The sequence below is a fragment of the Molothrus aeneus genome, chromosome 2, assembly GCF_037042795.1.
Source record: "Molothrus aeneus isolate 106 chromosome 2, BPBGC_Maene_1.0, whole genome shotgun sequence".
NCBI classification, from domain to species: Eukaryota; Metazoa; Chordata; class Aves; order Passeriformes; family Icteridae; genus Molothrus; species Molothrus aeneus.
Window position 1 is genome coordinate 90,985,388 of NC_089647.1, and position 17,903 is coordinate 91,003,290.

The window sequence follows — 17,903 nt, forward strand, 5'->3', positions numbered from 1 at the left end:
GTGGAACATGAGCATGACAGCCATGGCTGTGAGAAGCATCCACACCCCCCTTCAGATGAGTTGACAAGTGGTGGGAATGACACAATGCAGGAGAAGAAAACCATGTGGGATTTTAAGAACCAAGCACTCTTCCCAGATGATGCAACAGAAAATGAAAACTCTACAGACAAAGAGACAAATACATGTCAGATATTTGAGAACTGTCTTTCACATTCAACCACAAAGCCAGGAAAACATGAAAATAAAACCACACTAGCAGGAAATCCCCTATTACCCTTGGAGAAGAGCCAAACACCAATATTAGATGATACTAAAAAGCAAGAATGTGGTATGCTAGAAGAGAACCCAATTCCTTCATCAACTGAATTGGTCTCAGACCAAAAGAAGGATGCAAAAAGTAGAAATAAAATATCTGAACACACAAGGGATAAGCTCTTCTCCTCAGATGATGACATGAAGCATGAAATTGATAGCATGGAGACAGAGGAGAAAGAAGAGAGAAATGTCTTGCATAAATGTGAGCAGGAGCAAGTATTCACACCAAATGATACTGTGGACCATGATAATAACTCTTCAAATGAGAATGATGCTCATAGTCTTCAAACGTCCCAGTTACCTTCATCAGAGCATGATACCAACATTCAAGGAGTGAAAAATACTGGAAAGAGTTTGGAGAATCTAGCATCTCCAAGAGATTTTATGAAACACAAAGAGGATGTGACAGGAGATGAAAGCATCTATTACAATAATAGGAAAAAACATCTGGACCCATCAGATGAGCCAATGAAACTTACAAATGACAGTGAAGGGCTACAAAATGTCAAGTCAGACTTCAACAATTATTCAATGCCACGAAGACGTACAAGACAGGACAATAAGATGGCTGATGAGGACAATACCTCTCTAGAGACACAGAAACAGATGCCACCAGGTGGCCTTGTAAAGCCTGAAACTAAGCCAGACAAAAAAGAGACTAAACATATCTCTGAGAAGTTCCAGTCACCTTCTTCAAACAAAGTGCCAGATTGTCAAGACAGAAGCTCTTCAGGAGAGAGGAAGCAAGAGACACCAGCAGCAGAAGACACTGGATCACCTGAAACAGAGGTAGTAAAAGAGGATATTGAACAGCAGTTTTCTGGGAAGCACCAGCTACCTCCACCAAGAAAATCAGAAATGCATGAAGAAAATAATCCAGGAGACAAACAGCAAATGAGATCTGAAGATTTTCTGACACCTGATACAAATATTGCAAAAGAGAAAGATGAACTTCCAAGGTCCAGGAAGTGTCTATCAGTACCACCAAAAATATTGGTTAAGCCTCAAGAAAAAATTACTGCAGAACAAAAGCAAAAAACATCAGAATCTTCAGATTTTAGGAAGCCTGGTACTAATTCTGTAAAAGAAAAGGATGAAGATCTAAATTCTGAGATGCTGCCTTCTTCAAACAAAGTGCTGAAGCCTCAAGAAAAATGTGCTTCAAGAGAGAGGAAGCAAAAGACACCAGCAGGAGAGGACAGCAGGTCACCTAAAGAAAAGTCTGTAAAAGATAAAGATAAATACCAAGCTTCTGGTAACCATCCATTACCTCCTTCAAGTAAATTATTGAAGCCTGAGAAAAATATTCCAGAAAGAGAAAAACCAGAAACTGTATCCGAAAGTTTTAAAAAGCCTGATGCAAATGCTGTGAAAGATAAAAGCAAAGATCCAGCTTCTGGGATGTGCCAGTCCCCACACTCAAATTTGCCTGTGAAGTCTCAAGAAAATAATGCCACAGTCAAAAAGAAGCATTTGCCACCAGCGCATGATGAAAAACCAATGTATAAAACTGGTGGTCCAGAAAAGAAGAGTGAACGTGAGAGAAGAGAGAAATACCAGCTAGGCTCTTCAGCTCAGTCAGAGAGGCACAGCAATGATGGCTCAGGAGAGGAGGGCCCTGTGCGTGATTTCAGAAGCTATCAAGCTCCATCACCGAGCAATGGCCTAAACTGTAAAAGCAGTGCTGTCCCAAAAGAGACCAGTTTGTCTAATACAGAGAAATCCCTTAAATCATTCTCATCATCACATGTTGCATCAAGAGATGAGCTAAATCCTGCTGGAAACAGAGAAAGGCAGCCTGGATTTAAGAAGTACAAAGCGCTCTCGTCAAAGACTTTGGTGAGGCATGAGAAAGGTGCTGCTGAAAGGGAGGGGAGTGGGCAGGCAGCTGGCAAAACCAGTGAGAAAAAGGCAGAGCTGGATGACTGCTCTAAAGCAACGCCATTCTCAAAATACACAGTGGAAAGCTACAGTGAAGGATCCTTAGATTCAGCTTTCAAACCATTGATCATTAGAGTAACTGACACATTTAAACATCACAGCTAAAAATTACGGCTGCAGCTTAGGCAAGAACTTACAACAGATCATGCTACCGATTCACTTGATCTTTCTTTTCTCCTTTTTTCTCCAGGGCATTATATTATCATTTTTTAATCACAAGGACATTGATGTGCATCTATCAGAGCTAGGGTTTTTTTCTTTCTTAAACATTAGCCTGAAGACATGAATTAAATTAATCACTGCAAGTGAATTAGCTAATCACTGAATTAATCATCAGTTTATAAATTAAATATGAGAAGGGCTTTGAGATCAGCGTGAATTCAGCCCTGCTTCAAATTCTCCTTGCTAACTAATGGGCTTTGTTTGTAACAAAGACAACTGTTCAGACTGAACTCTATTTGTATTTACTTGTTCTAATGAAACTCTGCTAGTACTTCTTCCAGGAATAGTGGTAGGCAGTGTAGCTTTAATTATGTCAAAAAGCACTTGTTCTAAGCTCTGCCTTTTCACAGATTAGCAGGAACTGTTGATCTATTGCTGCACTGAGTGACACTGTTAGCAGATGTAGTGAGGCAAGGAGGGAAATGCTTCATTTATCTGCAGAAAAATCCTCAAAGGACATTGATGCTACAAGAGGATTTACTGCAAATGCAAATGGTCAGCCTCATTAATATTAATATTGGAAAAATTGTGATTTAACCTCCTCTGAAGCTATTTGCACTTTGGCCATGCACACTGTATGCATTATTGTTGTAAAGGTACACCATTTCAAGGGGTTCTTAATTACTGCAAATGAATATGCAACAAGTGTAAGAGCTCAAAAAAGCTCAATGCTGAAAGGCCATGAAGACAAGGTAAGCCAGCAGGGCTCAACACTCTGACATAGCAATTCAGCTTTTCCTGGGACATCTGTCCCACTCTAAATGCTGGGGCACACAGACATGAGGCAGGTGCTCAGCTCACATTAATGTCTTAGGAAGTTTTTATTTTACAATGCAATGTGAAACAGAGCAGTAAAAAGCAGCCAGTGTCACTGAATCCTAAAAACGGGGTAAAATTTTGTGTTTACAATAATAGCATCTTCTGCAAAAGGTTTGTGTGTGATGAATGGTGTTTTGGAGAAGTGAGGGCAGGGTGGCTGCCTGGGGTGTCTCAGTAACGCTGTGACAGACAGAACCTCTCACAGTGCCAGCTCTCCCATACAGGAGTTTAGCTTAGCATTGTAACTGCACATTTGTATTAAAACTTACTGTGGAGGAGCCCAAAGGCATATCCTAAGGACTGAACTTCAGCAGGACAGAGGGTTCATACAAACAGGGCCCTGCTTCCCTGTGGCAGTGAATTCCCTTCCATTTTTATGATGCTCTCCATGACCACACTCTGCAGCTGAGGGCTGGCTGCTCCTTAAGCACAGGTTGGCAGAATGCCCCCACCCACTGCCCTCAAGAGACTGAGGGCAAGAACAGGCTGGCAGCAAGCTGACATCAAACCCATTTGCCAGCACAATATACTTGAGTCACATACATGACAACTGGGCTGGCCCAGTTGGGGACATTGCTGGAAGGAAGTGGGAATGCGAACATTGTGTCTCCTGACCACTGAAGAGGCTTAAACTTTGACTTCTTTTTCCTTCCCAACCTGCCAAGAATTAGGCTTTCTGGCATGGAGAGGGTCACAAAATGAAAATTTTATTTATGCATCACACCAGTCCTCAAAAACTAAAATAGATTTTATTGGAAATACAACACTGCCCTTACACACAGGGTTTACTTCGCCCAACCAAACTTTTATAAGATGGCAACCATAAAGGCCACTTTATTCTTTTGTGCTAAACCAAAAGCACAATTTACTTTTTACTGTCCATTATTTCATTTCACATTTGAGAAAAGTCTTTAAAGCATGGAGCATTTGCACCAGACTTGAAGAATAAATTCTCTATTGTCTGGCTTCTTCTGCCTGTACAGCAAAATCACAGAATCATAGATTTGTTGTGGTTGGGAAAGATTTCTAAGACTGTTGTGTCCACCCATTACCCAGCGCCACCAAGTCCACCACTAAACCATGTCCCTAAGCATCACATCCACATATTTTTTGAACACTTCCAGGGATCTATGGCTCCACCACTTCCCTGGGCAGCCTGTGCCAATGCCTGACACTCACTTTGATGAAGAAGGTTTTCCTAATATCCAATCTAAACCTCCCTCAGCACAACTTGGGACCACTTAAGTTTTGCGTGGTCTCAAGTCTTGGACTATTGAAGTCCAAGACTTGCTGGACTTGTCTATTTCTTGTTACCTGGGAGAAGAGACCAACACAAACCTCACTACCTTCAAGTAGTTGTAGAGAGTGATGAGGTCCCTCCTCAGTCTTCTTTTCTCCAGGCTAAACACCCACAGCAGGTCCTCATCAGACTTGTGCTCCAGACCCTTCACCAGCTCCATTGCTCTTCTCTGGACATGCTGCAGCCCCACAATGTCCTTCTTGCATCAAGAAGCCCAAAACTGAGCACAGGATTTGAGGTGTGGCCTCACCAGTGCTGAATACAGGGTGACAATCACTGCCCTGGTTCTGCTGGCCACACTATTGCTGACACAGGCCCAGATGCCATTGGCCTTCTTGGCCACTTGGGCACACATGGGCTTATGTTCTCCCCTAGGTCCTTTTCTTCCCGGCACCTTTCCAGCCTCTCTGTCCTCTTGTCCAGATCATTGATAAAGGTATTAAACAGGACCGGACCCACTACTGAGCCCTGGGGAACATCACAGGTGATCAGGAAAGTCCTTCACACTTTTTATGGCCTTATGGCCTCTCTAATTAGACCATAGTCAAATCTCCCCTAGCCCTTCTTCTTGGCAGGTGACCTGCCAGATGGGCTTAGTAATACAGAAATCCCAAAAGGATTGGTTTAGATAGTCAAGCTTGGACATGGTACAGAGTTATAGTACAGTCCCCTTCACAGTGCTGGACAAATGCCCACCAGCTCCAGCAGCCCCACTCATCCTCCCACATTTCTGACTGAAGGACAAACTTCTGCCTTTGGGGCCCTCTCCAGGTCCCCAAACTCAGAACAAGTTCAACTGTCCTCTGGATGTGCTTCTCTCTCCCTCCATCTCCTGCAGCAATGCAGTCCTTGAGTAAAGCACTTTGGGGCTGACTGGGACAAACCCAGGCCTCAGGATCCTGGGTTTGCAAAGAGCCCATCACTTTCTCCAAAAGTTTCATGAAGTGAAAGTGATGCCTACATTTCTGGGACTTCAGGTGCTAGGAGAGCTCAGAGGGCCATAGGAGAGCTCCCTCTCCCCCCAATTCAGAAAGGTCTGCTCAGCCATGCTGGGTGAGCATTGTCTCTATGTAAGTATAAAAAGGAGCTCCTCAGTGATTTTTTTTAAAATTATTTTTCAAATTTAAAAAGGGCACATAAAGAATAGCTATTCCCAGCAAAAGAAGCCCTAACCCTCTGAAGGTTTACCCCATGGAGGAACAGAGGCCAGTGCTGTTTCATAAGACACAAATGGTCCAGTGTCAGGAAATGTGTCACTGCTTTTACCCAGACATTGAAACCAGGAACAAATAGTTGTTCTGGAAGTACTGTCTGATTCCAAATTGTTCAAATGAAATGAAAAACAATGAGTGAGTGCACACTTTTGGCTATGAACTGTATAACTTAGTAATTGATCAGCATCTTCTTCAGTTGGATAGCATTTAACACATCACACATGACAAAAAAAAATAGAGACCAAGACCTCATTTGACTCACGTTTCTCCCTTTGTACATTTTTGGATGTCAATGGAGCTGATAAAAGAAGAAAGCACTAAAGATAACAGAAGAGATCTCATATTCCAGCACTATTCTGTCCCAGGCACAAGATGCTGCAAATGAAATCTGGGCTGCTGACAGTAGAAATGCCCCACCTAATGGTTGCATTTGTAAAGCAGGATGCAGGCAAGCAGTGGTGAAAGCAGATGAAAAATAGTGCCAGGAATAGTAGGAAAATTTAGGGATACATTTTTTCTCTTATTCCTGTGCCACTATGGACACCATCCAAAAGAAGTTTGTCTGGTTAATCAGAGAAACCTGACAAGTAATAGCTGGGATCCTTACAGATTTTGGGGCAGGGGGTTTCTCTTACCTGAGAAATGATCACAGGGATGCGCATTATCAACAAAACAGTTTCAACTGTTGCACTCACAATGTGCTTTCCAAAATGTATTAGGTCCTGTGAGCTTTATTTCTCCTTTTCATTTCCATAAACGTCTTTCTAGAGAATTGAAACATTTTTCACTCCTTGATGAGAATTTAGGAAAAAGGCGGGGGGGGGGGGGAAGCTTGCTAGGTATCTACTTTCCTCCCAACTAAAAAGACTTTTTGTATACTGGATAACCAAAGAATCAGCAGGTCAGTATTTTATCTCTTATGACCTGAAGGACGTGAAACAGTTTAGGGAATTGCTACACACCTCCTGTTACTGCACTTGGTGGTAACCTCAGTGTGTCCTCAGCTGTAGGTGCAAGAACAACCGTGTAAGATGGTGGGATTTTCATTTGGCAAACAAGCACTACAGCAGGCTCCCAATGGTGCTTGTCATTCAACAGCAGAAATGTACTGCCAGAGGGAAAAATCACTGGGAAATAAAGCCATAAAAATCTATAATGCACTGAACTGGTTATCATCAAAAAGCCACCAAATAGCTTTGAGCTCTCTTTTAAAAAATTGATAGTGACCGCGAATGTCCAAAAAGGGGCATCTTATCACACTTTTTGGGGAAAGTGCTCAGCATTTGCTCTCTGAAAATCAAGATTCTTTTGTAAGATGCTTCATGTTAGGCAACCAAAGCCCCTTCTAAATAAAGTGCCCCAGATTCCAGAAATACAGGAGAGTTTCATGGGCACCCATTTCCCCACAGAAAGAAAAGCATGTGAGCAAAAGAATAGGTGTGCAGGGATGGCCAGCTCCCTGCAGCCCTGTAGGTGACTGCAGCCAGTGCCTGCCTTTACCACAAAGAACTTCAACTACTTTCTGCAGGCTGCACAACACCATTTGCTGCAGTTGCTGGTTGAGATGCAGTCTAAATAGTAGATGAGTCCTTTCCATCACTGTACTTCCCAAGACTTCTGGAAGGAATCACAGAAAGAAGCCTTTTGGACACTTTAGAGCCAGCCCATCTTCTCAAGAAACACATGTGAAGCCAAATTACACCATCAGAGTGAAATCCTTGTGCTCCTTGGGATTCTTACCAATACAATGGACTATCAAAAGGCAGCTCTGGATGCTAACCCAGTTCCTGAGATCTTTGATTCTTCTCAGGAATGGGAACAGTGCAGGCAGCAGTGATCCAAACACCCAAATAAGGTCCCACCAAATGTATCTCAACTCTGTCTCCAAGCTCCAGGACACTTATTGCAGAAGACCAGAAATCCCCAAAAGACATCTTCTTTATTAACTCATTTAAATTACACACATCATTTGACAAGAAAATCTGTACCATTGTCATGCCATACAGATTTCTTAATAAAACTGTTTTCCTCCTCAGAGGGTTCCTTATTTGTACCACTGAGTCTTATTGGTGCGCTGAGAAGATTAAAATAGTGAAAGCATATAAAATAACAACTTGGTATTCATTCTGTCATTATCAGGGAAGAAGCATGAGAAATGAAGACAAATAGCACCAGTAAATGTCTCATCAGTATACAAACTGTTTTCCTTACTCCCAGGTGAGCTGACACAAGTTTCATGTGACAGCTGGGAATAGGTAGAAAATATGGACCATTAATTATGCAAATGGCATGGCTTTGAAAAGAGCCCAGCAAACTACATTTTCTGCAGCTTGTTCCCTGCTGGGTCCTCAGCCATGGACAAAAGGAAAACTGTGTGTCAGGGAGGTGACTCTGGCTACTGAAACCAGAGCAGCAATGGGCTGAGGACAGGGCTGGTTGGACCAGCTTCCTCCTGTGCTGCCCACAGAGGGGGTGGCTGGCCAGGGCTGCATGACCTGATTGCCTGTCTTGCCTTTGCTTGGTGAGGGCAGTTTTCAAATGCACACCTGAAACAAACCCAGTGCTGTGGCAGGGCTGGGTCAGGTTTGGCTACCTGTGGTTCATGGCTGGCAGAAGAAGTCAGTAATCTGGTGACAAAATCAGGTTCAGTCTTCTTTAAATATTTTTTTTTAAAAACAGGTGGACACTGCTCTCCAATGTAAACCACCAGTGCCCAATTCTAGGCAGAAAGAAATGCAAAATCAGGTCTTTCTTTATGCTTTCTTCTTTAGAAACCCAGGTTTAAATGAAAAATCATCTCAGCTTAGAGATAGTTTTTATTCAAAATGGGGGGAAACTGAGCTTGCTTCAGTTTTCTCTCGTGTGGTTTTTTTGGGGTTTTTTTTTGAGGGCTGAATGGAAACATAATGAAAATGAAACATTTTCTTTAGGTTTTGACTTTCTATGGTTAATTGGATGCAACTGACATACTAGAGCAGTGCAAAATAACCCCTGAAATAAGGGAAATATCCTCCTTAAGATTTATTTCAAATAGAAAAATGCATTCCAATAATATTCTTCCAGCCTGACAAAGAAAGCTCAAACTTCCTGAAACACTAGGTTTTAGTATCTTTAAAAAAATAAAACATGTTCTCATGGCAAAAATATGCTTATGAAACCGTGTGTTCTAATCACAACTGTGTTTCATGGGATGAAACAGTGCTGATTTGTAGTAGCTGGGGGAGGGTATTAAGGCCTGGGCTGGGAAGCTGTGCTCTCTCCTTGCAGCTGAGACCAGACCTGAGTTAATAAAGGCAGAAGAAGCCTGCTGCAGAAGAACATCAAGTCTCTTTTTTTTTTTTTTACATTTTTAAGCAATCGACTGGGATAGCATTAAGCTCCAGAGACAAACAGTCTAAACTTCTTTGGGATAACACCCAGAGAGTGATTTCCTTCTGTTAAATGGGGCACAAAAGAGCCCCAGAAATCGTAAGGCCACCGTAAGCAAGGTGTCCCTGAGCTTGTGGGGCTGTTTTTTCCCTGCCCCTGGAGAGTTGTCTCAGTGGCCTGCAGATGGCGAGTTTGCCATGTGGAGATGTGTCTTTTTGCTGCCAAGGAAAAGCCCTGCATCCTTAAGGGAGTCGGGAAAACAAATTCTGCCTGAAGATGCGAGCTCAGAGTTAACTCTTCACCCCACGCAACAGTTCTCCCACAATGCTTCATTTTGTGTGCATGACCAGCTGTTCCAGGCATGAGGATACCGCCCTAAGATGGTGATATCAATACTACAGCTGATCATTAAACATCACTCTTTGTAATGGAAATAGGGATCTTTACTCCCCACTTCAGCAGCAGCCACAGTCCACAGCACAAAATCATTAAAACTGCTCTTCCAGGAGCTGAAGCAACAGTACATGATGATTATGTGATCATTTTCTGGGCCCCCCTACAGTCTTCAGTGATACACAGACTTGAATTAATACCCACATTGACTGACTCCAAAGGTCCCACAGCAAGGTCCAGGATTAAGACTCAAGCAATGACTTGCAGTGTCCCTGATCTCTGTGCCACAATGAGTTAAGTTCTCAAGAGTTCAAAAATTTTCAGTATGGGCCCCACTGAATCACGGCATCTTTCTAGGAAAATATGTTTTTCATATCTTTTTTTTCAAAATCCATGTTTGTATTTAATACTCATCTGGATTCCTTCATCAATTCACAGAAGGAAAATTATGAATGCTTCACAAAAGTAAAAATAAGGTGTTGCAAAGAGTAGTTTTAATAGACAAAAGAACATTTGTTTTTCCCTCACTGCTCACATGGAAACTCTGCCAAGCTCATCCTGTGACACATGCATTTCCTACTGCTGGCTTCCCTCTCTTCCTTTTCATTTTCCTCCTTTTCCCCTTACATTTCTGTCTTGTTCAAGGGCTACAAAATGAGACTGGAACATGAATCATGTGTTTCCAAGAAACATAGAGAACTCTTTCTCTGGGTCAAATTTTCCAGTTATTGTTCAATAAAGACTCCTGAGCCCTCCCAAGAGCCTCATGAGAAAGAATTTCTTTCCAACGTGCAGCTGCTCATTAATTCCTGGGAAAACCCTGAAAACAAACTGAGTTTTCAGTAACGTAGTAATCTTTCCATTCTGAAGTTTCACTGCTATTTTTTCACTGCTCACAGACATTAAAAAAACTCCAGCATTTTGAACGTGCTATTTTGATCAGCTACACAGATGCACGCATATACTGCATTTGGGCAGCAGATCTCAAATTTGGTGACAATTGGGTACTCAAATAACTAAAATACTGAAGCAGAAAAAGTATTTCCACCCCTCCTTGTGCTCTGGGGCAGTACCCACTCATCCTTGGATACCCTGGGATTTTACCCTCTGCCACCACCCCAGCTGCAGGAGGAACCTGGTGAGGAAGGCTGAGTCCTCTGCCCCTTGGAGCCCTGGGCAGCACAAGGGACAGGCAGCTGGTGCTACTGCTGCAAAGCAGGTGCAGCATCCCCTCTGACATTTCCAGCATGGCACAAGGATGTCTGGCACCAGATATCAGACCACAAATGCACAGCAAACAAGCCAGGCCTGTTATATTTGCAGCAGGGCTGAGCTCTGCCATGGTCTTCATCTCTAAAGCCACAAGACCACAAGAGCTGTGGTCTGTAAGGCAGCCCCGACCCAAACCTTGTACAAACACCAGCCTCCTCTTGCTCTGCCACTGCCACCACTGTCCCCTACGTGCCCATGGGAATGGGTGGGCTGTGCAAGAAACTCAAGGCATCACCTGGAAACATACATGAATGTATTTGCCCATGGCTTTCCCTCTGCTTATGCAATTCCCAGTGCTGCAGGGCTGCTGCCATGACAGGAGCTGTCCTGGGGCTGCTGCAGGGCTGCCCTCCATGATAATGAGCAGCTGTGGAGCACAGAAGAGAGTGGAGGCTTCCTATAGTACCAGGGAAGAGAAATGCACAGCAACAGCTGTGGTAACATAGATGAAACCTTGATTTATGCCCAGAAGTCCCTGTTGCTGGCAAAGAGCAGCACTTGGTACCTCCTCCCTCCGGCAATCCAGAGATACTATTTCATTCCTAGATTTTAACAGCTTGTCTTTGACCCCACAACAGTTTGTGAGTTATATGGGCAAAGCTAAGGGGAGCAAAGGTAATATCTCCATACCATATTGTGCCAGTCTGGAGGTATTCCCTTTGCACACACAGCACTTTTTGGCTGATAAAATGCAGGAATTTTGGCTAACTAAACCTCCTTTCCTTGCTGCAAGACATTTTGTCATTACCTCTGCCTTTCCTGATGCATACAGGTCTTCCAGGCTCAGCTGACAGTGAAGTTGTGACAGGGACTTAGGAGTACCAGACAATGGAGGTCTTAAAGCCCTATTACCATTTGGCACAGAGTGTACCTTTATAGGATGGAAATCCTTCCATTGCTTTTCCAGATCACTGTGGACAAAAGTAATCTCGGGGTTTGCTGTCATTTAGATTATGTGGTTGTGCATGACTGAAAGGAAGACTGTAACATTGGCAGTCTCTCTCTAAGAACAGTGCTGGCTTCTTCACCTCACACAAGCCATTTTTGGAGCCCATCCCTCTCCCTCCCCACCCCATTTCTGCCACTTCAGGGCAAAAGGTGAAATTTGGCAGTGCTGGGTTAATGCTCGGACTCAACAATCTTAAAGGTTGTTGCCACCAGAAATGACGCTCTGATACTGTTGTCATGTGTGGGGGAAGGATTTTCATTGCACACCCTGGCCAGAATAAAGTAATGCCTGATTCTCTAATACTTAAAGATGGTGTTGGAGAGCTTCTTTGACTCCCTTGGTTTTGGTGACACTAAGATTCTGCAATTCTGTGTTGTGTCTGCAGTACCTGCAGTGAGCTCAGTACTGCAGGCAGAGTACAGAGTACCTGCACTGAGCATGAACCAACAGCCAAGAGGCTTTGCCTAATTGGAGCCCTTGCATTTCATAGGCTCCGACTCTTTCTTTCCATTTTCCACAGCTGACAAGGTCTGGATGGTATTTTGCTGAGACCAACAATCAAATCCTCTACAATTTACTTCAAGGCCCTTCTGACATTCACTGATAGTGTCTGCACAGTGATTTCTTTGGGTGTTATTCTGCTGCAGGCATAGCTCAAAGTGCTCTTTCTGACTCCCCGTGCTTGCCACTCAACTTGCATTCCCCAGCCACCACAGTCAGTTGGGAACTTTTTTAATGAGGCTGCTTTATCACTTATGAACATTATCATTCAGCATTGTGGGTAGATCTGTGAGTGAACAGCTTGCTAGCAGTAAATGGTGATAAGAAAGATGCCCTTGGCAAAGGCAGACAGAAATTTCCCCTGCAATAGCCCCTTATTCTGGGCCAGCTGAGGATGCCCCTCTTATAAATGTGGGTCTATATGTCAAATGTGTTCATGTGTCTCCTGACAGCAATTACAGTCTTCTTCTCTGCTTCTCTCACTATTTAGTAATGGGGGAGACAGGTTTCTGTGTAGGGATTATTTGCTTCCCAAAATCTTAGAAGGATCACAGAATAGCAATAAAATGAAGGTAACGGGAAGTCATGGCTTCCATCCATTACATAAAAAGTCTGAATGTTGTAGAAAAGTCATTCACTCCATTAAATAGTAAGAACTAAAGGCTGTAAAATTACTCTCAAGACTACTAAAAGGAAAAGAGAGGCAAAATAAAAGCAAAATTCAATGTGATGGAAACAAAAATAATTAATTACTTTTTATCACTATTTGCCAAACACATGCTGCATGTGATGTCACTGGCTTTAGGAATACTGTTGTCTCATCTAGCAGTTATTAGTGTTGTTGGTATGTACAACAGGCCTTCTAAAAATAGCCATGGTCAAATTAGAGCTGCAAAAACCCTGATGTAGTGATTCTTTGTGGTGTCCTGCCTCGTGTCTCCTGTTTTTGTCAAAACCAGATTCTGTCTCTTCTAAACATTTTTACCCATCTTAATAGTACAGACCATCAACACAATTACTGTATTGCAGTATGCATGCATGTTCAGGGAGGAGATCCAAGATGTCTTTGTTTTTCAGTTTAATTAAAGGTAAGTGGTAAAATGGAAGTGACAAGATAAGCATCTTGCATGTCCTTATTGCCAATATTTCAGCATTCACAGCTTTGCTGCTTGCAGTCATCTCTTGCAAATTTCTCAAATATTATTTGATGTTACTCCACTGGTTTTCAAAATTGTTTAGCAAGAAATGTTAAATGCAAGCTGGACCCAGACAGCTGAAGGTAGCTCTGTGGGTCAGGGGAGTGCAAGTTGCCAATGAGTGCACAGGAGGATGTATTTACAAAAGGTACTGAAGGGTTCTGGAGCAGCAAATCAGACACACTGAAAAGCTAAAGCCAGACATTGATTCTTATGGAAGTGTTACCTAATTGTTATTTCTGCCTGGAAATCAGTCCACCAGAGCTGTCTTGTATTTCATTACAAATGACCCTTTGTGAGGACCCTTGACAGCAACTGTGAGGTTTTTTAGTACTGCTTATTATGACTGCATAAACTTAACTACAAGGACCAGCATTAGCTTTCTCTCCTGAGAATATGAAAGGTATTGTCAGGGACACACTATCATTGCTGTGGGAAATACAACACCTTGCTAATCCTGCATTTGTTTGGTGCTAGAACTTACCCTGTGAACTCTGGCCACCCCTTGTAGTAACCAGACAGCAGTACTCTAAAATACAGCCAGTGCAATCAAAAGAACTACAGTGTTTTTCCACACAGAATAAGTCCCAGTCATGCTCATGAATACTGTGTGCACTTTGAAAGTTGAGTCCTCCCTAGAAGAGGACTACCAAGAGTCCCTTCTTTTTTTTTTTTCCTTTTATTTTCTTTTTTCCTTTTTTTTCTTTTTTTCTTTTCTGAAGCACTGGGTGAATCTGAGGAAGTTTTCAGCTTGGCATCCATCTTTCTAGTATCTGACCATGTGATTCTCAGCTTGCATAGAGATGCTAGACTTACAACTTTGCTGTGAGCAATAAGTGATCCTGTAATGTGCAGGAGGGAAATTCAATTCTGCATTGTTATGCACAATTTTCTGAACAGCAGATTTTTTCTACCAGATGGAAGGCTGAACTTTTGTTCTACTTGCAGCTCCTTCGTGCTTACTTTCCCTGAGTTACTCAGATGTGAAGTAAAACTGTGACTATACCTCCATGTTTATGATCTACTTGCTTTAAAGTATAGCCCCCATCTCTACTTTTTGTAACACAAGCAAAGAAATGCCATGTGAGAGACAGAGCAGCCACATGTAATATATCTCACAGGAGACAGTCAGTTCCTTCAAGCAGAGACTGGATCTTTCTGGCTAGGAGGAGCACTAGATCTTCCCAGCACTGCTTCTTCTGGATCAGGACCTCTGTGTTGCACCTTGGAAGGCTCTAAGGCTTGGGTGGGTTTCAGAGCTGGACACTGGAGCTGGAGAGAGAAACCACCTTTTTTTCTTGAGTGAAGGCCTGAGTGACAGATTTTCACAGTGGAGGAGAATCATCTCTTCTTGAGTGATTCATACACTCTCTGTGATCCTCAACTCCTCAGCTGCTTGAACCCCAGGGGCTAGGGCAGGATGAAACAAAGAACTGAAAATTAGTAAGAGGCGTGAAGAACACTCAGCCCATTCCCTTGACTTCTGTGGGACTGAATCTGAGCTTTCTTTGCTGAAAAGTGCTTCATTTATACAAACTAATCTGTTGCCCACATATAAGAAACATTAAATTCTCAAAGTCTGTAATTCTCAACACATTTTATACAGGGCATTTATGCTGCAATCAAAATACAAAAAGCTTTGTCTGAGAGAAGACAGAAAAGTTAAGAGAATTGCAGCTGGAATTACTTTTACAGTCATTCTTTAGAATTCCAGATGGTTTCATCACATGTAGATATCATGTGCTAAACTGTAACTGAGTGTAGCAGAGAATCAGGGCCCCTACAAGGCAGGTCCACAACCCTAATAGTCTAATGTCAGTTCTAAGTTACTTATGTATTTTGGTGGTTGATTTGCATCTACATGTAGATTATGACTACAGTCATTTTTTCATCAAGAATTTTCCATCAATGTCTAATAAGACAATGATTGCAATTTTGCAACCATACAAAAAAAAATTTTCTTTGCATAGATCAGGAAAGATAATAATTATCATAAAGCTTACTTGACTGTGTTCAGAAAATTAGCAACTGCTCGTGGAGGATTGTTAGTGAAAAGATGTCATGTAAAAGGAAATTATAAAAATTTGACATTTGGAGTTTCTGAGAAGAAAATTTTTGAAAAATACATTTTTGAGAAATATGAAAAAATAGAAATCGTACCTGTTGCAGAAGCAATATAAATGTGCAGCACTCTCACACTCAGTGATTGTTATGGCTCCCTGAATAATTACAGCAAATCAAGTTCTATAATTTTCTTTAATTCATACACAGCTAAAATAAAATTTCTTAGTTGAAAAAAACAAACTGGTGTTTTGTTGACAAAAAAGCTACACTTTGAATGGAAAAAAGGATCAAACAGCAGACTGAGAACATATTTTTGTATCTAATTGTGTAGCAAACTATGGAAATACCAAAATGTTGCTGCTGGTTTTAAATGTTACGTTTCCCTCTTCAATGTGATTACTCTAATATGGGAAAGAACAATGTCAGAAATACCTGAAATATGAAAAAGAAAAATTAAATTATTTCAATTTTGATAATGTACCAGCTTGTCATAGTACTAGGAACACTTATCTGAAAATTAACACATATTGAGAATGACATTTTTCCTGCAGTATTAGTCATGTGATGTAATTTGTAACCTGACAAAGTAAGCCAGAAGAAAGTAATAATTTGATCCTAGATGTTGCAATCACAGTTTCTTCCCTTCCAAAGGAATTTAAAAACATGATACTTCAGCTGATATCCTGATCCCATGTAAGTACTGAGGCATGTCTGTGCTGATGGTTGTTGCTATAACCTTGCAGTTCCAAGAAGTTTCACTTGCTCTTGCTGTCGAGCCCAGTTTTAGGTTTTCACAAAACTCCTTTTACTTTCAGGCTGTGAGTTCAAAAATGTGTAGGGGATAAACATGCAGAAGGCTGTGGTGAAGAACAACCTCCTTGGAAGAACATTATCTTTTGCAGAGTTCAGCACTTCAAAGCTTGGAACTCACAGAAAGGGAATTTGCTGATCTAACTTAAACTAAATACCCCTGTATGTATGCATTATAAAGTAGTATTTAATTACAGAAACTTCACATCTGTGCTCCTACAAAACTCATCCTTATTCCCTGTTGAAATTGATGACTGTTCCTGAGTGGGTAGATATACCTTCTTCTTTTTACACCAAATCATGTTGTTACTTTAAGGAGTTTTTTAAATTTATTTAATGCATTATTTCTAGAGAAACTCCTTACTGCATAGAGACAACTAAGTGAAATAGCTAATGTTATTCACAGCTAAGACTATGTATTTATATGCAAATACTATATTTAAAGACCTGTAATGATAACTCTTCCTGTTTCTTACCAATTGGGATACTACTTGAGACAACTGAAATGAGTCTTTGCAGAGCAATCCTAATGCAGAAGCCATCAAAGGCCAGGGGAAGGTTTTCCTTAACTTTTCTCAACTAAGAACAAATGTGAAGTCATAGTAGGCAGAGAACATCCAAATTAAACCCCATCCCTAATCAGTAGATATTTGAGCTACTAAATTTGCTAGGCAGGGTACCTTCACAATTGGGGATAAGAAAGAAAAGGGGATTGCACAATAGGAAGTTAATTATCTCCAATCTTGCCTACCATCTCTCCCTATGAAATGTCAAAGTCCAGTTATAAGCCTTGTACTCATGCAGCCAGGAAGGTAAACATCAGCAGCATGATTTAGAGGGCTTTCAGCACATCCCTCATGATCATTCAAGTAGATAAGGAAAAACAAGATAAACAGAACAAAGCCATCTCGAAAATACTTCACTTTGTCAGCTGAATAACAAAAATGTTTTACAGAGTTGCAGCTTGACCTAAGGCAGATTCATTAATTTCCCTCCTGCTCTACTCAGTTCCACACTGCTGGGTTAGTGATCTGTGATAGCTGCTGACCTTTTTCCTAAGGACACTCTTGTCCCTGCCTTAGGAACGCTTCCTGCTAATAATGTTCAAGTGCCTTTCCCATATCACTTCTGACATATAATTTTGTTGTGTTTTTCACACTGAGGGCACTACCATATAATTTCTCTTCCACTGCTGTTTCCAGCATTGTCACTTACAGCCTTGAGCCTTCTTTTGTGACACAGCTGGAGGTTGGCAGCTGGGTGCCGAAACCCTTCTGCAGAGGTTTCCATGGGTAATGTTGATTCTCCAGGCAGCTGCAGTGCTATGCAGCAAGCTTTAGAGCTCCTTTTTATAGATGCAGTTATCAGTATGCTTTGATTCCCAGGGCCACAGTCATACCAAGAATAATCAAAATACTGGCGGTTCCCAGACTACACATGGATGTAACTTGTCCTTACAGCCAGTAACCTTCATAGACATGAAGCTGTGAAGCCTTTAGGGAATAGTGGAAATTAACTTTAAAAATACATTTCTGTCC